We start from the raw sequence: 25,635 nt of genomic DNA, 5'->3' as shown, positions 1-25,635 counted from the left end.
ATTGTTGTTCATTCACACATACATGAAAACACTATTTGATCAGTTTTCTATCCCAACACCTCCCCACACTCTCTCCTCCTCCCTCCCTGCGACACCCTTTTTCTACCTTAACGGCCACCCTTCTACTTTCGTGATATCATTCCTTTCTTCTCTCTACTTTATCCACACGAGAGAAAACATGACACTTTTTCTCTGAGTGTGATATTAAATCTGAATTGTCACCTTGATTGGATTGAGAGATGTGGGAAACGTCGAGGATGAGGGACTTTTGGGAGTGCCAATGGCATTTGTAGTAACAACCGACCTGTGGGCGGGCAAACTGAGGGGGGACACCAGTCCTGGAAGAGGGCAGCACTGTCCAGTAGGCTGGAAGCCCAGATGGAACACAAGAGGAAGAAGGAGGAAGCTGCGTGAATACAAGTTCCATCATTTGGGGACCTCAGACTCCATTCCTTCACTCTTCCAGCACAGACTCCCACCCGAGTTTCTCCAGGAATCCTCAGAGCTTCAGCCTGTCCCTGTGTCATTGGTCCCTCTTAATCTGAGGCTCGTGCTTCCTGGAATGAGTAGCTACTTTTCCCTCTGGCTCTCCAGCATGCTGATGGCCACTGTGGGCCTATCTCGCTTCTGTGTAAGCCCATCTGATGAATCCCCCTTTATGATTAAACATGTCCATATCTGGTTGGTTCTGTTCCTGACTAGAACACCCTGACTAATACCCTGTCTGGTTGATTTTGCTCAAAGTCACTTGATTTTAAATTTGTATGTATTTTGTCATTTGCCCACGCCAAATAAATATCGTAATCACTCATGTTTCCCTCCTATTTTTCTAAATGACCATTATGCCCGAGGGAATTTTGCCCATTAAGCACCTCCCTGATATTTGTGTTTATCGCGCTAGTTTTGTTTCCTTGCTTTCTGCCTTTCTCAGCTTCCCAGACACATTGTTTCTCTCTGGGAAACGGATACTTCCAAGGTCAATAGTTTATGACAGTCAAGAGAAACCAATAGAAGATATCAGTATGAGAGTCCCATGGTGGAGATCACTGTGCTGGGTACTTTTGTTCTAGGTGTTTCTCATCATGAAATATTCCCAGTTTTTTCCCCCACCTTCATAGAGCGAAATTGAATAAAATTTGTGTGTGTTCATGGTGTACAATGAGATGATCAGGTGCACATTGTGTATTTTGCAAAATGCTGACCACCGTCAAGTTGATTAGCATTTCCAACGTGCAGTTCCTATCACACAAACAGAACCTCAGGCTTCTCATAGAGTTGATGACTTTGCCCTTCACAAAGCATGTGATGAAGTCTGGATGGCATTCAAAGTGAGTAGGACCAAGATTGCACCACACGGTAAATGCTGTCATAGCATCTTTTGTCTCCCTCGGAGGACAGAGACCATGGCTCTGTAGTAAGCTCCTAGTTGGACCCTGATGTTCTTATAATTATATTTATCTTATCAGGTTCTTTTCTCTGAGTATCATAAAATCATTATATTTTGATCTGTTTTCTTAGATGTCCATTCTCACTTTTCTGTCCTTTAGTGTGTGTGTGTATTATATATATATATATATATTAATTTATATGTCACCTATCAGTTTAAGGGAATTCCCTTGGGATGAGATAGAGAATTTAAGAGATTAAGGAGCCTCTCTGCCCTTAGAATTAATGGCCCAAAACAATGACATTCAGTGCTGTGGAATAGTTCATCGAGCTCAAGAATAGAGACTGAATTTTCTGTCTTCCTCAGGTAACAGGGCCGGGTGCCATCTACCCCAGAGATGGACATACTTTGAAGAAAGGGAAAGACTAGAGAATTTGATCAGGAAGAAAATGTTAAAATTGCAAAGAAAAATTATTAGACCTGACTGAGCATGCAGGAATGCTAGCATTCTGTACTGTCCAAAGGCATTTACAGAGATTGATTCAGAGTCTACCCAGCATTTGGACTATCTATCGGAGCTTGGCCCCAGTCTGAGCTAAGCACCCAGTGTGGGTCTTACATCCATGATATAACCTCACCTTGCCTAAGGGTCTTCAGGGGTAAGTGGAAAAGATATGAAGGAATGAGACATCTACAACAAAAAACTCCTGAGACAATTCTGAAGCAAGCCACAGTCATGGAACCATTTCTTTAGAAGACAGATTTCAAAATTCCATTCTTTTTTATATGGCTTAGAAAAATCCTGAATGGAAACTATATATTTTTCTTGGCTTCATTCTCTATACTCAGGATGATGCATGAAGTGGTGTTGGTGGTCAATAAAAGTTTATTTAAATAAAGGGCATGGAGGGAAAAGGAGGGATGAGTGAAGAAGAGGAGATGGAGAAGCGGTAACTATCAGAAAGGTTTTGTTTTTAAGGTACTCGTTCTCAAAATTCAGTATACATCAGAGGGCTTGTTGAAATATATACTACCATTCTCCTTGTCAGCATGTATTATTAGTAAATCTGGAGTGGGGACAAAGTAGGGACAAAGAAAGTGCCTTCATTCCTATAATCTTTCCAAATACTGTTCCTGCTCTGCACACATTTTTTTTTTGTGTGTGTGTGCCTGTGCAAGTGAAAGATCTTCATTTTTTTGGTTCTAATTAGTTATACATGACAGTAGAATGCACTTTGACACATGATAAATAAATGGAATATAACTTCTAATTCTCCTGGTGGTAAATTTGAAGAATCACACTGGTCGTGTAATTATGTATGTCCATAGGATAATGTCCAGTTAACTCTACTATCCTTCCTACCTCCTCCCTTCATTCCCTTCTGCCTAATCCAAAGTACTTCTGTTTTTACCTCACCCCTCCCTACTGTTAATTGGCATCCACATATCAGAAAAAACATTCGGCCTTTGTTTTGGGGGGATTGGTTTATTTCACTTAGCATGATATTCTCCAACTCCATCCATTTACTGGCAATTGCCATAATTTCATTCTTCTTTAAAGATGAGTAGTATTCCAGTGTGCACATATACCACAGTTTCTTTATCCATTCATCTGTTGAAGGACGCCTAGGTTGGTTCCACAGTTGAGCTATTGTGAATTGAGCTCTGCACACTTTTTTTATCCTTCTGCTTCATTCTTCAGGTTCACCAGTGACATGGGACCCAGAAACCACACAGCTGTTTCAGAATTCCTTCTCCTGGGACTGACAGATGACCCAGCCCTGCAGCCCCTCATCTTCAGCCTGTTCCTGTCCATGTACCTGGTCACCATCCTGGGAAACTTGCTCATCATCCTGGCTGTCAGCTCTGACCCCCGCCTCCACACCCCCATGTACTTCTTCCTCTGTAATCTTTCCTTGAATGACATCTGCTTAAGCACCACCACAGTCCCCAAAATGCTGCAAAATATCCACACATAGGACCAGAGCGTCACTTACACAGGCTGTCTCTCCCAAGCCTGCTTTGTCATAATTTTTGCACTCATGGAAAATTGTCTGCTTGCGGTGATGGCTTATGACCGCTATGTGGCCATTTGTCACCCCCTGAGGTAGACAGTCATCATGAACCCCTGCCTCTGTGTCCTGCTGGTCCTGGTCTCTCTGCCCCTGAGCATGGTGGACGGCCTCCTGCAGAGTCTGATGGTGCTGCGGCTGTCCTTCTGCACAGCCCTGGAGATCCCCCACTTCTTCTGTGAACTCGCTCAGGTCATCAAGCTGGCCTGTTCTGACACCCTAGTGGATAACATTCTGATCTATGTTGCAATATGCATCTTTGCTGGCGTTCCTCTCTCTGGGATTGTTTTCTCTTACGTTCACATTGTGTCCTCTGTCTTGAGGATGCCCTCAGCAGAAGGAAAGCACAAAGCCTTTTCCACCTGTGGGTCTCACCTGTGTGTGTTTCTTTGTACTATGGGACAGGTTTGGGGGTGTACATTAGTTCTGTAGTTAATGACTCCCCCAGGAAGACAGCAGTGGCTTCAGTGATGTATTCTGTGGTCCCTCAGATGCTGAATCCCTTTATCTACAGCCTGAGGAACAGGGACATGAAGGAAGCCTTGAAGAACCTCATAGGAAAACTGGCTTCTTTTCTATGATCTGTCGATCGCTTGAGACTCGTGTTTCTAGAGTCAGCCAAAGTGAGGGGATTTATGATGTGCCAACATGCCTGATGCTTCTGTCTCCACATCCTTCTAAAATGACAAGAAAATATAGCGACCAGCTGCTTTTCAACTTCTCTTTCAACTTTCCATTGCTTTTTGCCTTGCTCTCTGACGTTTGACTCAGGATTTCAATTCTCCAATCACGAATGCTTTGCATTGGTTTTAAAAAAGCAGACCCTGAAGGAGGGGTCTATTTTTAGCAAATCATAAATATTTTTTAGCGAATGTGGTGCCTTCTGAAAAGAAGGGAAGTTGGAGGAGGTGAATGGTGTCACATGGAGAGTGCAGCTTCCCCAGATCCTGTGGTTGGGAGGAAAAGATATTGAAGTGCATTTGTACCCAGAATTCAGATTTCTCATTGTTTATGATGTTTGCAAAATGATTTCAGTCTTCAATCTCTGTGTAATTGCTTAGAGTCCATCAAATGCAGCTTGGGTTGGGGGTTGAATATTAGTGATATTTTATGGATCAGTCTCAGAATAAGGAGAGTTGTTGAAGGCTGGTAGGGCAGGGGAAGATGTGTGCAAGGTCGAGGTCATGTCTAGAGACTATCTTCAGCCTGATCCCATGGTTAGGGCCATGTGTGTTGCACCTCTCACAATTAGACTGACCCTAAGGCAAATGATGTGGCTATTCATACTCAGGTAGGTAATCACTGAGACGTTCCCTGGAAAGCTGTGTCCTGAGAAGGTCACACCCCATCACCCTTCTCAGTTTCAATATTTATAAAATTCACATCAATTGAATATGTCAGTGTCTTGAAGTTGTTTTGTGGTACTTGGACACTGTGTGAAATGCCATCGCTTCTCATAGAAAAAGAAACCCTAACTCTGATACACTGAGACAAGGAGGAGAAATATTGTTCATGTAGAGAATTTCCGATGTAGGATTATGTAGCTCTGGAGATGACTGCTTCATTGAATCCCATGTGGGGTGGTCTCTGTGATGGGCTTTTTCTCCTCTGTTTTCCAAGTTGGTTGCAGCTTTGCAAAATTCCACAGAAGCCATCTATGACACCGAATGAGTAAGTGGGGACCCTCAAAATGATACCTTTCTGTCCCAAATCTCCTCACTTGTTCAATGTACATACGTGATAGGAGCATTTCATGTTGAAATGGATTTTATTTTTTGCAGAGAATCATCTTATTCCAGATAACGTAGATGGGCCTTAACTGTAATTTCATACATCATTATAAGATACACAGAAGTGGGAATAGAAACTGGATTAAGGCAGGCTGTTTTGATTGCTAATAATTTTTAAAAAATTTAATTTGTTTTAATTAGTTAGACATGACAGTAGAATGTATTTATGCACTTTGACAGATCACACATAGATGGGACATAATTTCTCATTTTTCTGAGTTTACATGTTGCAGAATCACATTGGTCATGCAGCCACATACATACATACAGTAATAATTTATGTTTCATTCTACTATCTTTCCTATCTCCACATCCCCTCCCCTCCCCTCCCTTCACTTCTCTCTACCTAATCTAAGGTAACACTATTCTTCCCTAGTGCCCTCCCCCTACCCTGGCCTTATCGTGAATTAGTATCTGCATATTAGAGAAAACATTCGGCCTTTGGTGTTTTGGAATTGGCTTATCTTATTTCACTTAGCATGTCAGTTCACTCCTTTTTGACCTTCAATGTTATAAATGGTCTCTGTATTTTGGTGGCACTTCTGAGGGTCCCTTATCTTACTGGGTTTAGCAGGTGTTCATTCCTTTTCAGTCCCATTCTTAAATGATGTGAGGTTACAACAAAAAATAATTTTGCATAGTCATTATTGCTAGTTTGAATAAAGCTGGTTGAACATTCTCCCGATGGAGAAATCCCGATGGAGTTTTGACATGGTATTTTTTTCCTGCTGGTGGAATTACTGTCTGTAAGGGTATAAATTACCGCTTTGTGCTGTTAGGTGGAATTTTCTTAAGTGGTTGAACTAACTTGCCTGGCCACTAGGTGACGCTGGTGTTCCACATAATCAGTGAACTTCCATCTCCCAGACCATCTGGTGGTGTGAAATATGGTTTTGCTAATTTACTTTTTTCCGCCGCTACTCATTTATTTTTGTTTTTCCATGTATTAAATAAGCCACTTTTGCCATTTTGGATGAAGATATTTCCTTCAGGTGTTTGTCTTTCCTGTTAATATACGGAAGGTCTTTATTTAACTAGAGTCAAGCCCTTTTAGTCATGTGACTGCCAAGTCTTAGTTCATCTGTTTGACTCATTGACACCAGCGTTACAGTGGACAGTGGAGGCCAGGTGTTCCCTTTACTAGGGTTGAATATGCCTGTATTTCCTCCAATGCCGTGGGCTTGTTATCTCGGTCCTTCTTCCTGATGCCAATCCAGTAGTGAGAACATGGTTTTGGGAAAAAGTTTTTGTGCTTTGACAGCAAAGAGAAATACAGACACCTCCTGTCCCAAAGGCTGTGATTCTCTCCATCAAAGGGAGAAGGGGACTTTTAAAGAGGCGATTCAAAGGCCACATTCCGTGCCTTCTCTGTCAGATTGTAATTCATTCATTAATTTGGGAGATGGTCTTTTTTGAGATCTTCTGGTGCCATCCCCAAACTCTGTATTATTTGGTTCATGTGGTGGGTTTGGGCTTAAGGACAGACAACTCTGCCTGAGGTGGGGAGGAAAGGGAATACTGTTTTTCTGAGATTAGGGAGTGGAGAGATTAGGAGGAGGAAGGAGAGGAAGAGAAAGAAACATGTCCTTTAAAAAATAAGTCGCAGTGGCAGAGCAGCAAGGGCTGTGTTCAAGGTATAAAATGGACCAGTGCTACAGGCTTAATAATCATAGGTAACAAAAGCTGCAATTCTACATTATAAAAGGTTTAGAGTTTCACACGTAGTTGAAAGGCATGGACTTTTCTAGTGTAGCAGGCGACCACTTCACCTTTAGGGTAGAGTCCTCCCTGCTCTCAGGTGATTTTAAAGGGGCTTGTTTTAATTTTCCTCTCCCCCCTCTCCCCCTCCCTAACCTGGGGGCAGGGAAGGAGATTACCATTTCCTTTCCTAGGCCTCCTTATCACCTCTTGAGCACACACCCACCACAGGAAGGAGAAGTCACTGGAAAATCTAGGACAGGACTGTCTCCCAAATTAACAGGTGAATTTCAAGGGACCATCAGGGCGCACCTGGAAGGTAGCCTTTGCACCGTTTCTTTGAAAGTCCTGTGTTTTCCCTGATGGGCAGAATCTCTGCCTCTGGGACAGGAGTCCCCTTGCTTCTCCTTTGCTAGCAAAGCAATAAACCTTCTTTTTTCTTTTTCTCAAAACTGTGTCCTCCTTATTAAATTGGCACTGGGGACAAAGACTGAGCTTTCAGTGACACTAGAATTTGTTTTGTTTGTTTGTTTGACATCTGGTAGAAATCCACAGATTTTTTTCCTCCAATTCATCAATAAATTAGTTGTTTATTTATGTGCCCATATTTTTCTGCATTCTCTTGTTGGAATAATATCTCTCTGTAAGGATGGTCTTAGCCTAACTGTTAGGATAGCCTTAGCCTAAGCAACTCCATTTTAAAATAAACCTGCAGTCCCACCAGGCATAAGCCTTCAGAGCCCTCCAATATGTCAATCAGGCATGGCCTGATAAAGACAAGTCACTTTCCTCAACCCAGATATGAGTCAGGGTGAAGTCACAGGTGATTTGCCTTTGCCCTGATAAGAGTCAGAGGTGCAAGTTCAGGGTGGAAATCACCAAGCCATATGTCCTGGTTCTAAAATATAAGATGCCACTAAGAACCCTGGTAACAGCTGATAGGGACCTAAAGGGTGAAAAGAAGCCCCCAAATTTATTATAAATGATGGAGCAAATGAACACACATTAGAGCCAACCGAGAGCCTGATGAGGACCTGGATTGACATCCAACTCTTATCATCATCTGCCTGATCCTCTGCATCATCCTCACGGCTCTCAAACTCTGCAGTAGCCTCCCGACCCTAGTGGTGAGAAGAGCGACTTCTCCTACAACCATCTCCTCAGCCAGCTGTCAACTCCACCCCAGGAGAAGCCTCCATGGGTGCCTGACCTGATAACTGTGGTCTGAGTGAGCGTGCATCTGCTGGATTGAAGACCTAAGACTTAAGACTTGAGCTTAGCACACAGAGGGAATGTCTGTAATGAGTCTGTCATGATTAAGTGTGTTTGCAGTGCTTAGAATTAGAATTGTGTGCTTTGAAATGATTCTATTGCAGTGCCCAGCCTTAAAGATTGTCATTTTTCTTGATAGAGAACCTATAGACTGATTGTATTGAGTGATTTTAGTGAATAAAACATTGAAAGGGCAGAAGCACATGGACATTCTGTATTTCTCCCCCTCGACTGTGTAAGTTGCACCTTTGCCTACTGCGACACTCTCCGTAACCTAATGTCTTACATCTATTTTATTATAGCATGCCAACCTCCTAAAATTAAGGTGACTGTGGTAACAATCCTTTGACATTCTTTTCCTTACAACCACAAATGTAGCTTGTACCACAGGTTAACAAATTTCCTGTTAGTATGCAATTTTATGCAACAATAGTGAACAATGATAATTTAAATCTGGGGTCTATAGTCTTTAGGAAACACGTATATTGAAGATAAGGCCATGAAACTGGGAACAATTGGTAGAGTCACTTTAAAAAGGCAATGGAGCATAGTTATATGGCCTACTTAGTTCAGATAATCACACAGAATATTTTAGAAATTGTTAAGTATAATAATAAAAATGGATCAATGTCCACCATTCCATACATACGATTGTCACTTTAAATTTCTGAGTTTGTTAGAAGGATTACATTCTCTATATTGTCACTTGCAATTATACAGGAAATAGGTAAATGATCCTTTTTTTAAATTGCTTTTATTTTTAAAATACATGACAGTGGAATGCATCCCAATTCTTATTACACATATAGAACAATTTTTCATATCCCTGTTTGTATATAAAGTATGTTCACACCAATTCATGTCTTCATATATGTACTTTGGATAACAATGATCATCACATTCCACCATCATTGCTAACTTCCTGCCCCCTCCCTTCCCCTCTCACCCATCTGCCCTATCTAGACTTTGTCTATTCCTCCCATGCTCCCCCTCCCTACCCCACTATGAGTCAGTCACCTTTCCTAGGTCTCTGGTCCATTTTGAGTTAAGTTTTGTGCATGGTGAGAGATAGGGGTTTAATTTCATTTTGTTGCATATGGATTTCCAGTTTTCCCAGCATCATTTGTTGAAGATGATATCTTTTCTTTAGTGCATGTTTTTGGCACTTTTGTCCAATATAATTTTAATTTTATGGGTTAATATCTGTGTCCTTTATTCTGTACCTTTGGTCTACCAGTCTGTTTTGGTGCCAATACCATGCTGTTTTTGTTACTATTACTCTGTAGTATAGTTTAAGGTGTGGTATAGTGATGCCACCTGCTTCACTCTTCCTGCTAAGGATTGCTTTAGCTATTTTCTGGGTATCTTATTTTTCCAGATGAATTTCATGATTGATTTTTCTATTTCTATGAGGAATGCCATTGGGATTTTGATCAGATTTGCATTAAATCTGTATAGTGCTTTTGGTAGTATGGTCATTTTGATAATATTAATTCTGCCTATCCAAGAGCAAGGTAGATCTTTCCATCTTCTAAGGTCTTCTTTGATTTCTTTCTTTAGCATGTTGTAGTTTTCATTGTAGAGGTCTTTCACCTCTTTTGTTAAGTTTATTCCCAAGTATTGTTTGAGACTATTATAAATGGGGTAGTTTTCCTCATTTCCCTCTCAGAGGATTTGTCACTTGATATACAGAAATGCCTTTGATTTGTGGGTGTTGATTTTATAACCTGCTACTTTGCTGAATTCATTTACTAGTTCTAGAAGTTTACAGGTGGAGCTTTTTGGGTCTTCTAGGTATAGAATCACATTGTCAGCAAATAGTGGTGATTTAAGTTTTTCTTTTCCTATACGTATCCCTTTAATTTCTTTCATCTGTCTAATTGCTCTGGCCAGTGTTTCAAGAACTATATTAAATAGAAGAGGTGACAGAGGGCATCCCTCTTTCAGCATTGAGATATGTTCCTGTTATCCTTAGGTTTTCTAGTGTTTTGAAGGGGTGCTGTATTTTGTCAAATGCCTTTTCTGCATCTATTGAGATAATCATATGACTCTTATTTTTGAGTCTTTTGATGTGATGAATTACATTTATTGATTTCCTTGTGTGGAACCAACCTTGCATCCCTGGGATGAATCCCACATGATCATGGTGCATGATCTTTTTGATATGTTTTTGTATTCAATTTGTCAGAATTTTATTGAGAAATTTTGCATCTATGTTCATTAGAGATATTGGTCTGAAGTTTTCTTTCTTTGATGTGTCTTTGGTTTTGGGATCAGGGTGATATTGGCCTCATGGAATGAGTTTGGAAGTGCTGCCTGTTTTTTTACTTCCTGAAATAAATTGAAGAGTATTGGTATTAGTTCTTTCTTAAAGACTTGTAGAACTCGGCTGTGCATCCACCTGGTCCTGAGCTTTTCTTGGTTGGTAGGCCCCTGATGGCGTCTTTTATTTCATCACTTGATATTGGTCTGTTTAAATTGTGTATATCTTCCTGATTCAGTCTGGGCAAGTCATATGACTTAAGAAATTTGTCGATGCCTTCAATATCTTCTATTTTATTGGAGTGTAAATTTTCAAAATAATTTCTAATTATCTTCTGTATTTCTGTAGTGTCTGTTTTGATACTTCCTTTTTCATCATGAATGCTGGTAATTTGAGTTCTCTCTCTTCTCTTCGTTAGGGTAGCTAAGGGTCTGTCAATTTTAATTTTTTTCAATGAACCAACTTTTTATTTTGTCAGTTTTTTCAATTGTTTCTTTTGTTTCGATTTCATGGATTTCAGCTTTAATTTTTAATTATTTCTTGCCTTCTACTGCTCTTGCTGTTGATTTGTTCTTCTGTTTCTAGGGCTTTGAGATGTAGTGTGAGGTCATTCATTTGTTGACTTTTTCTTCTTTTAAGGAACAAACTCCATACAATGAACTTTCCTTTTAGAACTGCTTTCATAGTATCCCAGAGTTTTGATGTGTTGATTCTATGTTCTCATTTACCTCTAGGAATTTTTTAATCTCCTCCTTGATGTCTTCGGTAACTCATTGTTCATTCAGTAACATATTGTTTAGTCTCCAGGTGATGGAGAAATTTTTATTTTTTATTTTGTCATTGATTTCCAATTTCATTCCATTATGATCTGATAAAATGCACGGTAGTATCTCTACTTTTTTTATTTGCTAAGAGTTGCTTAGTGGCGTAGTTTGTGGTCTATTTTAGAGAAGGATCCATGTGCTGCTGAAGAAAGTGTATCCGCTTGATGCAGGATACATATATATTCTATATATGTCAGTTAAGTCTAAGTTATTGATTGTGTTATTGAGTTCTATAGTTTCTTTATTTAAATTTTGTCCTGAAGATCTATCCAGTGGTGTAAGAGGTATATTACAGTCACTCAAGATTATTGTGTTGTGGTCAGTTTGGCTCTTGAACTTGAGAAGAGTTTGTTTGATAAACATAGCTGCACCATTGTTTGGGGCACATAAGTTTATGATTGTTCTGTCTTGTTGGTGTATGGTTCCTTTGAGAAGTATGTAATGTCCATCTTTATCTCTTTTGATTAACTTTGGCTTGAAGTCTACTTTATTTGATATGAGGATGGAAACCCCTGCTTGCTTCTGCAGTCCATGTGAGTGGTATGATTTTTCCCAAACTTTCACCTTCAGTCTGTGTATGTCTTTCCCTATCAGATGAGTCTCCTGAACGCAGCATATTGTTGGGTCTTTTTTTTAAAATTCAATCTGCTAGCCGGTATCTTTTGATTGGTGAGTTTAAGCCATTAACATTTAGGGTTACTATTGAGACATGGTTTGTATTTCCAGCCATATTTGTTTATGTTTGTTATTTAACTTGGCTTGATTTTCTTCTTTGATTAGTTTTTTCTTTAAGGTACTACCTTCCTCTGCTGATTTTCTTTTTCTTTTTCTTTTTTTTTTAAAGAGAGAGAGAGAGAGAGAGAGAGAGAGAGAGAAGTTTTAAATATTTATTTTTCAGTTTTCAGTGGACACAACATCTTTATTTTATTTTTATGTGGTGCTGAGGATCAAACCCAGCGCCCTGCACATGCCAGGTGAGCGCGTTACCGCTTGAGCCACATCCCCAGCCCCCTCTGCTGATTTTCATTGTTGTTTTTTGTTTCCTCTTCATGGAATATTTTTCCAAGGATATTTTGTAGTGTCAGTTTTCTCACTATAAATTCTTTTAACTTTTGTTATTCATGAAAGATTTTTATTTCATCTTCAAATATAAAGCTGGATTTTTCTGGATACAAGATTTTGGTTGGCACCCATTTTCTTTCAGAGCTTGAATATGTTGTTCCAGGATCTTCTAGCTTTCAGGGTCTGTGTTAAGAAATCTGCTGTTATCCTAATTGATTTTCCCCTATATGTAATCTGATTCCTTTCTGTTGTGGTTTTTAAAATTCTCTCCTTATTCTATATGTTTGGCATTTTTATTATAATGTGCCTTGGTGTGGATCTGTTGTGATTTTGTACATTCAGCACTCTGTAGACTTCTTGAATTTGAATTTCCAATTCATTCTTCATGTTTGGAAAGTTTTCTCACATTATCTCATTGAATAGATTGTTCATTCCTTTGATTTGGACCTCTATGCCTTCCTATATATCAAGAACTCTTAAATTTGGTCTTTTTATGCTATCCCATATTTCTTGAATGTTCTGCTCATGGTTTCTTACCTTTATCACTGTGTGATCTATCTTCTTCTCAAGATTATATATTTTGTCTTCATTGTCTGATGTCTTATCTTCCAAGTAGTCTACTCTGTTGGTGATACTTTCCTTTGAGCTTTTAATTTGGCTTATTGTTTATTTTATTTAAAGGATTTCCATTTTTTTAGAATATCTATCTTCCTGTTGAGGTGATCTTTTGCTTTCTGTAATTGTTTATGTATCTCCTTGATGAAGTGACCTTTCACTGCCTGTATTTGCTCTCTTATATCTTCCTTGAGTTCACAGAACATTTTAACCATGTACATCCTAAACTCCTTTCTGTAATATCTTCTGTTGTGGCTGCCAATGATTCTAATGAAGTGGTGTCTCATTTGTTTGGGGCACTTTCTTCCCTTGTCTTTTCATGTTGCTCATGTGTCTTCCTTTCCAGCTCTGTGGGTCTGGGGCTAGATTGTCATTGTTTTTACCCTATAGGTTTGTAGTGCTCTTGTAGGGTTCCAAGACCTCTCCTTTGTGGGGAAGGACAATTGTGACACATATATTTATGTTAACAGATCCCAATGTCAACAATATACCACCTATGAACAATTTGTTGTTATTAAGACGTTTACAATGTAGTCTCAATGTACAGAAATGTTGGATTCAATCATTCTCTAAAACATAATCAGTAGTTTTGTAAAAAGGTTTACAGATTCCGATGGTGGACAATGAACTGGGGGTGGGGCATAGGACGATGTGCGGAGGAGGTAGGATGTGAGGATACAGAGTTAATATATCTTAGGAAGTGTGGAAGGGAAATCTAGTGAAGAGGGTTAGTAGAAAGAAAATAGACTGGAAGTAATTTAGGGTAGACAAGTATGTGGGACGACAGTAGAGCACATAAAACAAGCACACGTATGTATTTAGAAAAATACAGGATGTTAAAACAGTAAAATTTTGGGGGGGAGGAAAAATGAAGGAAGAAAATGGAAAAGGAAAAAATGCATATACAACACCTCTATATTATATTATTCGGATGACTCAGTCCTCAAAGCTGTGTTTCATGCAAAGTTCTTGGCTTCACATATGTTGGGGTGTGAGGGCCGGAGGACAGAGGGGGAGAAGCCAGAGTTGTAGCTAGCTGTGGAGCTCCGTGTCTGCCCTGCTTCTCTTCTCCTCCAGTAGGTGGCGCCGTCTGCTGAAGCTGGTGTCTCTGCCCTCGGGATGGTGGAGGTAACCAGGTGGGAAGGCTGGTCCGGGGAGTGGCACCGTCAGCCCTGCAAGGAGACTGACCCCACGGGTCTCTTTCTGGGACCACTGGTATGACTTGAGTGCCCAGTCCTATCACCTCTCTTACCTGGAGATTTCCCAGCTCCTGGTCTCTCTGTTGGGCTCCAGACTTGAGCCCTGCCTCCCTCTCCCCTGGCAGTTCCCAGTTGAGGAACCCCTCACCCCAGGGCTCCCGTGGGTGGCTCCTTGGTTGCACTGCACACCTGTGTTGGGCAGCTACTGTGTTGGTTCACCGCTGCTGGGGAGGGCGGAAGGTTGGAAGCCTGGTACCTGGCTGCTGGAGAGCCCATCTGGGAACTGCCCCCAGCTAATATGGAGAAAAGATTGAGCCAAGATGGCAGTGGCCTGCTTTCAGCACGGTGTCTGGGGAGGTGGGGGAGCCTGGGGAGGTGGGGGCAGCTGGGTGATGGTGTTGTGCTGTGGGTAGGGAGCAGCCGAGTGACCTGTGTGGGAGTGGAGTGAGGTCTTGGCGATCTGCAAATGTGCTGATAGGTGGTTCTGCTCTGGCGCTCACTGAGCCTTGTGTGGGCTAGAACTTTGGGCTTTGGGCCCAGCTCCAATGCCAGGCGTCCTACTTGAACCCTGAGGCCCAGAGCCCTGCGCAGGGTCACAGCACTGGTGATTTCTGCGGAGAGCAGCTGGACAGGGGTCCTCTACCACTCTCAGAGATGCAGTATTTCAACTAGGTGAGATCTGGGTCATGGAGCCACACAGCATGCTGCCTCCCTCTGGCCCACCATCTTGAGAAAATAGCGTGACTTCAATTCTCTAACCACAATTTCTTAGCTGGGGTCCAGTGACACAGAGCCAGTAGCAGGGGTTATAGTGGCAGCACCTTTTTTCATGGTGTGGTCTCAGAGAATAGCAAGTTGAGATGGCAGTCAAAGGCAGGGATAATATTTAAACAGAGCAGAGAGAAAGGAAAAATGGAGAGTTCAATCAACAATTGCAAAGGTATTGTTTGATAGGAAGAATAAGTTCTTTTGTATTATGGCACAGCAAGGCAAATATAATTAACAGCAATTTATTATTTGTTGGGATAGAAAAACGTATAAATACCATTCTAAATCAGGAGTAATAGTCCTTCCTCTAATTTCTGCATTCAGCGGGTACCAAAGAGGATTGACTAGCTCTTCTATGCAAAATTGTAAAGAATGAAAGTTCTGAATACATAGCACATATACAATGAATTTTAAGATGCAGAACCATGAATGTTTGCATTGTTATAGCATGATTGCTATATATTTATGTTTCTGTTACTTATGTGAACATGTAGAATGTACACACTTGAATTGGAATCATCCTTTGTGAAGTCATGGCATGATATCACAAAAAAGAGATGCTTTTGTGTAAAGATGAAGTGGAAGTTGGGAATTCATTGGAAAAGTGCCATGTAAAATGTGTGCCAGTCCATCTAACAGCTATGAGAAGCAACAATGGAAAGAAGGGGATGTTGTGTGCTGGGCCTCAGGGGTCAGGAAACAAGCCACCCTCAATTCCCCATCTGTGAGGACGTATGGAGTTTGTCTTGAAGGATGTTCTCTCCTGGGATCAGAATGAGAGTATGACTGCTGGTCTAATGAGCAGCTTTGAATTTGAGCCTCAGGGACACAGAGATTGCAGAAGTCAGGCTAGGGCCACCTCACTCGACAGCCCTGCATCATTCAGGACACAACACTTGGCCTTCTTCCCAAAGATGATTCCTCTTGAACAGGAGCCTGTTGACTCAGTTGGCCTCTGTGCATTTCCTGAGGACAGACCATCCATCTTCTATATCCAGGTGAGAGGCTGAAGTCATTCCTTTCGAAGTCAACCAGGTAGCAGAGTCCTTTAGCAAATGCTTTGGACTTGAGGGCAAGAATGACATTCAAATTTCATCCTGGGAAACAGGAAGGGGAAATAAAAAACAAGGGAGAGAGAAAAGAGTCCCCTTTGCATCTTGTGCCAACTGTGTGTCATCCTCTTGCCACATTCTCATAGATACGTGCACGAAGTTCTGTTTCTGCTGGTCTGAAATTCAGCACAGTGAGGATGATGGTTATGGAATATTCTGAAATTTGCTGAATTCTTGTAGGGATATTAGAGAGGGGGTTTTATGGTGTTCTAGTTGCTAGGGCTGCCATAATCCAGTACCATAGACTAAGTGGCACAACACAAAATTATTTTCTCTCAGTTCTGAAGTCTAGAAGTCCAAAGTTCAAGGTATCTGCAGGTGTAGTTTGCTGACACATTACCAAGTTTTGCTGCTGCCATCTATACATTTTATTACCTTTATACCCTATTTTTGTCTTCAGATTTTTAAAAAACATGGCAACTACAAACCACACAGCTGTTTCAGATTTCCTTCTCCTGGGACTGACAGATGACCCAGCCCTGCAGCCCCTCATCTTCAGCCTGTTTCTGTCCATGTACCTGGTCACCATCCTGGGGAACCTGCTCATCATCCTGGCTGTCAGCAATGACTCCCACCTGCACACCCCTATGTACTTCTTCCTCTCCAACCTGTCCTTTAATGACATTTGCTTGATCACCAGCACAATCCCCAAGATGCTGGTGAACATCCTGAGACAGGATCAGAGCATCACCTAGCAGGCTGCCTCTCCCAGGTCTGCTTTGTCTTGATTTTTGGTGGTTTAGAAAATTGCCTCCTTGCAGTGATGGCCTATGATCGCTATGTGGCCATTTGTCACCCCCTGACATACACTGTCATCATGAATCCCCGCCTCCGTGTCCTGCTGGTTCTACTCTCCCTGCTCATTAGTGTTGTGCACGCCCTCCTCCACACTCTGATGGTGCTGTGGCTGTCCTTCTGCTCAGATGTGGAGATCCCCCACTTCTTCTGTGAACTTGCTCAGGTCATCAAGGTGGCCTGTTCTGACACCCTCATCAATAATGTCCTGGTATATCTGGTGGCTGGTCTATTTGCTGGTGTTCCTCTCTCTGGGATCATTTTCTCTTACATTCACATTGTATCCTCTGTCTTGAGGATGCCATCATCATAAGGAAAGCATAAAGCCTTTTCCACCTGTGGGTCTCACCTGTCTGTGGTCTCCCTGTTCTATGGCACAGGTTTGGGGGTGTACATTAGCTCTGTAGTGACTGGCTCCCCCAGGAAGAGTGCAGTGGCTTCAGTGATGTACTCTGTGGTCCCTCAGATGCTGAACCCCTTTATCTACAGCCTGAGGAACAGGGACATGAAGGAGGCCCTGAGGAGGCTCATAGGAAGGACAGCTTCTCTATGATGTGTTGTCACTTGTGTTTCTAGAATACATAAAAAGAAAACAAAACAAACAAACAAACAATAAGAACAACAGCAACAACAAAAAACAGGATTCTGGGAGAACCAGATTTTGTCCCTACATTTTTCTGAATGACTATATCATGTCATGACCAGGTACATTGAACTTGGATTGAATCTTGATATTGCTTCATGCTAAGTCTGTTAGGAGACATGATTTAAAGTCTCTTGACACAGTTCCTTTTCTGAGGTCTGCAGCAGTAGTGTCTGAAGTTGGGGTTCTGGTTTTAGAAAGTGTTTTGTGGTGCAGTAAATTGAAGAGGCAGACAGAGCAGGGATAGTATTTAAACCAAGCTCTAGTCATGGCTAGCTAACTGTTTCTGTGCCTGGAGTCATGTGAATTGCTGTCTGGAGTTAATCTTAATATTCATAGCCTGTCAATCAATTTCTGAGACTTGTTATTGATAGTCCATATCACTCAAGGCAATGATAGCATCTACCATATTAAGGTCATTATCTATAAATTTTCATAATTTAATGATATAAATAGGTTGAGATGATTATTTGATTTATGAACCTGATCCAGTTCATTTGATTGCTTTATTAAGATTCCTTTAATCCTCAGAATAAGATTACCTAATAGTCACACTCAGACATCGAGCCAGATGAGAACCCCAGTGCTTTTTCCTGTTCATACTGATACTTAACATCTCCATGGGTCATCCAGGCTATACTTCTGCAGTGGACTGGATGGTGGCCTTCAGCACAGGAGCAGTCCTGTACCTCTGAAAGGTAGTTATATAAGAAAATGGGCCAATGTTACTTGTTTGGAGAGGGGATTTGCAGAGGAGGAGTATTTCCTGGATTGTCTCTGTAAGCCAAAAATGTGACCATGTTTCCTTTTAAGGTAGACAAAAGAGTAGAAGACACTGAGACAAAAAGTAGGTAGGTTAATCATGGACACTGATTTTGGATTGATGTGGCTGGGATTTGATTGATGGCCAGTACTTGATCATTTTACTCTACAAAACTGACTTTTTCATAGAACATGAATGCATTCTTTTTATGACCCCTGGAGTTATCCCTATACAATTTTTTGCATAAAAGTACTTCTTTATGACCTCAATAAATTCAGACTTGATGAATGGATTGCGTGTCTCCCTGTTACCCCCATCACTGTCCTTCAGAACCAATCATGTTTCCAGCAGTTAGTCGTTTACTATCAACGCTCCGCAGTGTTCACTGTGCCTGGGGACATTAAGACTAAGCAGCATTCCTGAGGTTGGTGAATTTGGGTGTCTATTTTTTGCTATTGTGAATAAGGCTGATTGAAGGAGTATCCGTGTGTGGAAAGGCTTGTGATAAGCATGAGCAGAGGAGGTGGAGGGAAGAGGGTGACACTGTCTGGCAGGTCAGGATTGGGGATCAGCCAACACCAAGTTGGGAAAGGTCCAGAATTCCCCAGATTAATGCCTCCTTTCCTCAACCAGTTATGTCACTAGTGTTATGTGAGATCATGGGTAAAATGGGGCACACAGGCATACCTAACTCATATTTTCAGGTTCTAAATAACTTTAATTACAGTATTTTAATTCTTCTATGTTATTGTTAACATCTTAGCATGTCTAATTTATAAATTAAATTTTATCATAGGTATTCATGTCTAGGAAAAAATGTTTGTTTTAAATTATTATATTTTTTTTTGCAGAGATATCTGAAGTGCCATTTTCCACTGGGGTTTTGAAGTGCATTTACCCTGCATGACAGGGGACTAGTATATCTGTCATGTGAATTGAAAAGATGATCTCTACTAGGACAGTTTCCAGCAAGTGACTTTGTAAGCTGACTCCTGAGCTTTGCCTTCCCCTTTCCCCACACAGACATTCAAAGAGGAGGCTGGGCGTCCACTGCTGGTGCATGTGTAGGCGGAGCCCTCCCTCTGCAGCTGGCATAGTAGGGGGGTGCCATCCCCCTTCCTGTATTTGGAATTCCCTGGGAAAATGGCATCTTTTGTGTAGATTGCTCGAACTGTTTTCACTGGTCCCTGCTCGCACTGTGTTTTCACCAGTGTGCTCCTGAATGGCCGTCCAGGGCTGGATAAATCTCTTCTGTGAAATGACACAGCTCAGTGGGAAGAATCAGCCCCACATATGCATGGTCTGTTGTTGATCCCTGATGCAAAAAAAGAAAGAAAAAAAGACCACTAACTTCTCCAATTTTAAATCAAATTAAAGCAAGCTTGTATTTGTGTACACAAAGAGAGCTGACCAGTGGCTCTCTACTAACACAGGCTAGAGACGAGCAACCCCAGCTCTCCAGCAATGAGGTTTTATAGCACAAAACGTTGAAAAGGGAGGGTGTCTTGAGAACTTACAGATGACAGGATTTTGATAAGCATAATACAAAGACAGATGGTAGGTTAATGATCTATATAGCTTAACATTTCAAGGTAGGGAATAAATTTAGATCCCAACATCAGAATTCATGAGGCACCACTGAGGTTTCAGAGAAGGTTGTTATCTAGCCAGGGGGAGCCAGAATTTAAGAGGCACCACTAAGGTTTTAGAGGGGGTTATTATCTGGTCAGGGAAAGCCAGGCATTGGTGAGTTCAAGGCACAGGCAGGAATTCCAAACAAGTTTAGAAATCGCAGTAATATATAGTAAAACAGAAATTAACTTTTCATGACTTTGTGGCGAGATGACTTCCAATCTTAAGATGGAATTAAGCTGAGTGATCACACTATGGTCCCTCATGTCCCTTAGGAACAAGGATACGAGGGAAGCCTTGAGGATAATTTTGAGCAAAATAAAATTCTTCAGGTGATTGATTTAAGGCAGTTTCCCAGAGGGCATCAAGTCAGCATGTAAATTACTCATTTAAAAATTTTAAGTGTGTGCTTATGAGGAAAACCATGTTCTGTGGAGAAATGCTTCCATTCTTGGAGGAGATACTTGGTGAAAAAAAAAAGCCAAAGAGAATACAGAAGTCTGATGAATTTCCAAAAAACAGAAAAACAGTCCCCATAGTCAAGTTTCCAGGTGCAGTGTTGAAACCAATGAAATTCTCACAGAAGAATCTGAAAGGTTTTCTTTGGTGCAGGAGGTGGTGGTTGATCACCAGGAAAAGCATTCAGCACCATGATCAGTGGACAGCTCCCACCTCCACTGGTGCCCACAGAGCAAATGCAGGGGTGAGTCACCTGAGGATTTTGTTCACACTGCAGGTTCATTAATCTCACCTAAAACTGCTGAGTCTGAATCTTTGGGGCAATGTCTGAAGTAGTGATTCATAAGCATTTTGTGTGATTTTTCAGGCTGTCTTAAGTCTGGGAAGATAGGTAACAGCATTTCATGAAGAGAGAAGAACGCATTTCTGATATACAATATGCCTCAAATGTACCTAATCAAATAGCTTATGTTTAATGTATAAACTTATCTGTAGTCTTTAAATTGTAGTACCATAATGAGAACATACCTACAGACCACTGGTTTAAGAATAAACATAGAATATACTTGCAGCGTCCTCTGGCTGTGTTAGCATCTCTATCAAATTTTATATTGATCATTTGTTTATATTATTCAATTAGTTTGAATCCTTTGATTCTGTGTGTTGCTGATCATGTTTGTCCGACAACTCCATCATTTTATAGGATTCAACCACATGTTTTTATCACCCTGTTGGGGAATGCACCAATTCATTTTCTTTTAATGCTGTGTAAAACACATAATATGTGGTGAAAATTAACTTGTCATCCTTTCTGATGTTGATGCTAGTGGTCTGCTCTTGTGTGAATGTTTTCTTTATTTTTGTTTTTGCTGCTTGGTATCATACCCAGGGTCTTGTGTGTTTTAAGCTTCATCAGAATGGCAAGCTAAGTTTTCTGCCATTGTGAGCAAAGGTGTTTGAATGATCTTGTGCATGTTCCCTGGTAGAAATGAGTGAGTGTTTTCTACCTGGATGGAATTATTTGGTACATGGGAGCATACATTATTTTTGAGCGGTTTCAAAGCATTTTCTAAGTGGTTGAATAAATTTATAGGCTTTAAGAAATATCTTTTATTTCAAATAATTAGCATTTTGACTGCCTTACAATGTGGTGCATGTAAGATATTAGTTAAATTTTTGTTTTTCTTATGAATTTGAGCAATTTCTCATGTAATAGAGGATTTACTTTTCCTCTCTAAAATATCTACCTATGTTATTTCTGCTCAAATGCCTGTCATTCTTAGTAGTTCATTAGAGTTCTTTATTGAATTTGGATTAATTTTTTTAGTTATGTTATAGTTAAAGCTTCATCCTGGGGTTTCACAAACTGGCTTCCAGACCACTCACACCACTCACCAATAATCAAATCAAGCCTTTATTGAAGCACACCTGTGGCAACTGACCAGAACATAAAGCTGTTCCCCTGATCAGCCCCGAACAATTACAAGGGCGCTCCTTATAAGCCTGAAAACTGCAAAAGGGATGTTTGGGAGTCTAACCAACGCAAGCAAGCCAGGTTACAGAAGCAGGAGAGTGCAGTCAAATGGCGGGAAACTTAACCAATCAGAGTTAGCCCAATCACCCCAGTTACAAAAACAGAGTCCTGCTACCATAGTTACAGAAACAATGCCCCATTAGGTAGTTCTGTGTTCTTAAATTCTTAAAGGTTTCTATAGCAAAAGGAAAAGAACATCTTGCCCCAGTCATGACCCTTCTGCTTGGCATGATTGTTTTACAGAATGAAATCATAAAGCAAAATGGAGTCACATTTGCTTCTACTATCACAGTTATATGCACTGAAAATTTCATTTATTAGTTATATGGACTGAAAATTTCTTAATTAGGTATGTGATTGGCTTTACATATCATTTTTGTGATTTTTTAAAATGAACACAGTGCTTAAATTTAACAAATATATTTGTCAATATTTCCTTGAATGCTTTTATCTCAATTGTCAAATGTCAATTTCCCCTAAGTTGGCACATGGATTCAGTACAATTCCAAATAACATCTCAGCAGGCTTTTTGGTAAGAAGTTATAAGTTGAAAAGGAGATATAAGGGGCTAAGAAGTGCCAAAATGATTGTGAAAAAAGATGAGCCCAATTGGCTGGGTGTGGTGGTGCGCACCTGCAATCCTAGTTACTTGTGAGGCTGAGGCAGGAGGATCACAAATTTGAGGACAGCCTCCACAACTTAGCAAGACTCCAACTGGAAATAAAAAAGATTAGGAAGGTAAATCAATGGTAGAGAACTTGCCAATCATATAGGCTCTACTCCCATACTGGAATAAAAGAAGAGGAAGAGTCACGAAGTCCAAGAATGTACGGTACCTGCCTTCAACTCTTTTGCAAAACTGTGGTAAAGTAGTGTGGTATCAGTGTAGATACAGACAAGTAAATCAATGGTCTCACATACACATGGAGAAATAAATGTTGTAACAGGTAACAAGGAAATTCAAAATAGAAAGAATGGTCTTTTCAACAAATCATACTATATAGCTATTTATTTTTTAAATAAAAATTCCATAAAATGAATTCAGATATAGTTACATGTGAAAACTGAAAGTATAAGTCTAGAAGAAAACATAGGAGAAAACTTTTATAATCTTCCATTAGGTAAAGATTTCCAAGTCACAGCAGAAAACCTGTGATTCATAAAGGAACAAGTTGAAAATCTTGTCTTTACCAAATATAAAGTCTTCATTTCCAGAAGACATTTTAAGACAAGAGAAAAACAAGCCCCAGACTTGTACAAAATATTTCTAAATCATTGAATAATTGAGGCCTGTTCAAATGCAGAGACACACCAGGCAGCTGAGGGTAAAAATATTAATGGGTACCATGAAGCCCTATTTCAAGTGTAAAAACCCATGAGGCTCAACCATAGGATCACTTGTGGGGGGCAGTCTCACTGAATGACTGGCATTCTCCTTCCTGTGATTGGAAGAGTGGAAGAGGCTCTGTGGGTCATTTTCGTAATGACCTGAACATTTCCCCCATCCTCGAAGTAGCAGAATATGTCCTCAAATGTAGGCGTGCCTTCCTGCAGCCCCAGGGGTCAAATTACTCTCACCTGTCCTTGTAACCCTGGCCCTCCTGACCTTTTTTGAATGGAATTTTCTAAGAATGAGGGTCCCCCCCAATAAAAGCCCACTTCCGAATGTGCGCTCGCTCTCTCTCTCTCTCTCTCTCTCTCTCTCTCTCTCTCTCTCTCCAGCCTCTTGTGACTTTTCTTGCTCTCCCTTTTGGGGAGCTTGAGGCCAAGAGTGGAGGAGCCTTCCTGAAGCTTGATTTAAAGGTAAAGTGTGTGTCTGTGTTTTATTTGGTGTCCCAGGAAATTCACATGAGCGACCTTAAGTTCAGCTGCCCGCACTGGTGGTGGGTGGAAGGTGGCCCCCAGGACGAGGGACTGCTCAGAGGTGAATTTCCAGGTTGATTGAGAGAGTGTGCTATAGAAATTTATTGGACCATGAGTTTTTTGAAGGGTCACGGAGGAAGCAGACAGTTTTAGAGCCAAGGATGTTAAAGAATTATCATGGGCAGTTCCATGTCTTCAGAAAAAGAAGTGTATTCAACAATTTTGGAAATGATAATCAACCAGAGAGGAAAGCAAGTGAACAGGAGCCAGCTAGCCCAGTTCCTGAAGACAGTTAGTGAGGTGTGTCTGTGGTTTTGTCAGCAAGATTTACCGGATTTGCGTCCTTGGGAGAGATGAGGTAGAAAACTATATAAAGGGTGTCCTCTGCCAAACTGTCTAGAAGTACAATAGAGAGTGTTCAGAAGGTCTGGGCTGCATTAGAAATGTGTCTTGTCTTTTTGATGACTAGATAGAACCAATGGTCCCCCTGAGAACCTATTAAAAGGACTTCAGAAGGCAGTTAGGGAGCTTGGAGCAAGAGAAACGGCCGGAGGCTGCCTCTTGGAAAATGATTTCTCTTCGCCTACCGGGACTGAGGGTGGAAATCAAATTTCAGTCAGTCTGCAGCCCGGGATGGGGAAAGACCTAAAATCAAAAGCTCAGTCTCCGTGGAGCTGGGCAGACTTAGTAGCTCAGAGGAGCGCCAAGGGGCGTGTTCCAGAGAGGAGACTAGTCCCGACTGGATTTCTGTGAGGCAGATTCAAAATGGAGAGAAACAAAACAGACAAGAAACAGATGAAAAAGAGTCACAATCTGAGGGGACTCAGTCCAAAGGTGAGGAAGAAATAGAGGAGGGTTCTGCTAGATTATGTTTAGCTGGGCCAGCATCCGCCATCTGACTTCGGCCGCTCTCCTCTGGGAGAACGGGGTTCAGTCATTACCCTGAACTGGCGGCCTCCATGCTTACACCATTACAATGTGGCCTTAGAAGAGCGCAGGAAGTGGGGAAAACATTACAGGTTTTCAGCTTTTTCTAGTTTCTGAATAGATTAAGGAGCAGAACCGGCATGCCCGAGTGCATGCTGTAGTTCCCTTTAAAACTCTAGAAGAGATAAAAACTGCTTGCGGCACCTAGGGCCCTAACTCACCATTTGTACAAAGCTTGCTGCATTCGCTAAGTCAGGAGCGTCTCACCAAATGACTGGGTCTCCATGGCCGAGGCAAGTCTCTCTGGGGGTGACTGTCTCCCACTGGACCAATTTCTGTACCGAATAGGCTGAGAGAAACAGAAGACAAAAAATATTAAAGCTCCCCTAGAAATATTAATGGGAACTGGAGAATTTGCAGACTTAGAGAGACAACTAAACTATGATTTATCAGTTTATGATCAGATTACTCATGTGTCAAAAAAGCTTGGCTGCAAATTTCTTCTGGGAGATCAAAATAGTCTACTTTTCACTAAGATAAAACAGGGCCCAGAAGAATAATTCTCCGATTTTGTAGCGCGCCTGTACCAGGCAGCTAACAGATCAATTGGGGATTCAAACACTTCCGAATTCATAGTGAGAAACTGATGTGACTCCATTTTTGAGAAATCAGCCTCTGCCTCAGAACAAAGCCTGTCCAAGGAAGGGGGCGTGACCCTTGTCCTTGGAAAAACCCACAGAGCACTCCTAGGCACATATCCACTCTGCTGAGTTGTTTGTAAATAACAGGAGAGATCTGAGGCACCAGGTTTCCCTGACTCAGTTAAGTTAGGTGAGGACCCATAGCAACCCCCTAGCAACCACCAATGAGACAGGGAAAATACCTGGGATGCCAGATGACCCCCAAGTAGTTTATGGTGGTTGATAACATGTTGGGAGACCATGTAGTTTAGCACAT

General features: G+C 41.2%; 2 pseudogenes; both read left to right on the top strand.

The window, feature by feature from the left end:
* Nucleotides 1-3,102: 3,102 nt before the first annotated feature.
* LOC113198951 (olfactory receptor 7G2-like) lies at nucleotides 3,103-4,040 on the top strand (annotated as a pseudogene).
* Nucleotides 4,041-16,475: 12,435 nt separating this feature from the next.
* LOC144253586 (olfactory receptor 7G2-like) lies at nucleotides 16,476-17,410 on the top strand (annotated as a pseudogene).
* Nucleotides 17,411-25,635: the final 8,225 nt, after the last annotated feature.

This window comes from Urocitellus parryii, chromosome 3, assembly GCF_045843805.1.
Source record: "Urocitellus parryii isolate mUroPar1 chromosome 3, mUroPar1.hap1, whole genome shotgun sequence".
Classification (NCBI taxonomy): domain Eukaryota; kingdom Metazoa; phylum Chordata; class Mammalia; order Rodentia; family Sciuridae; genus Urocitellus; species Urocitellus parryii.
The sequence above is the reverse complement of the archived record's forward strand: the minus strand, read 5'-3'. Positions and strand labels throughout refer to the sequence as shown.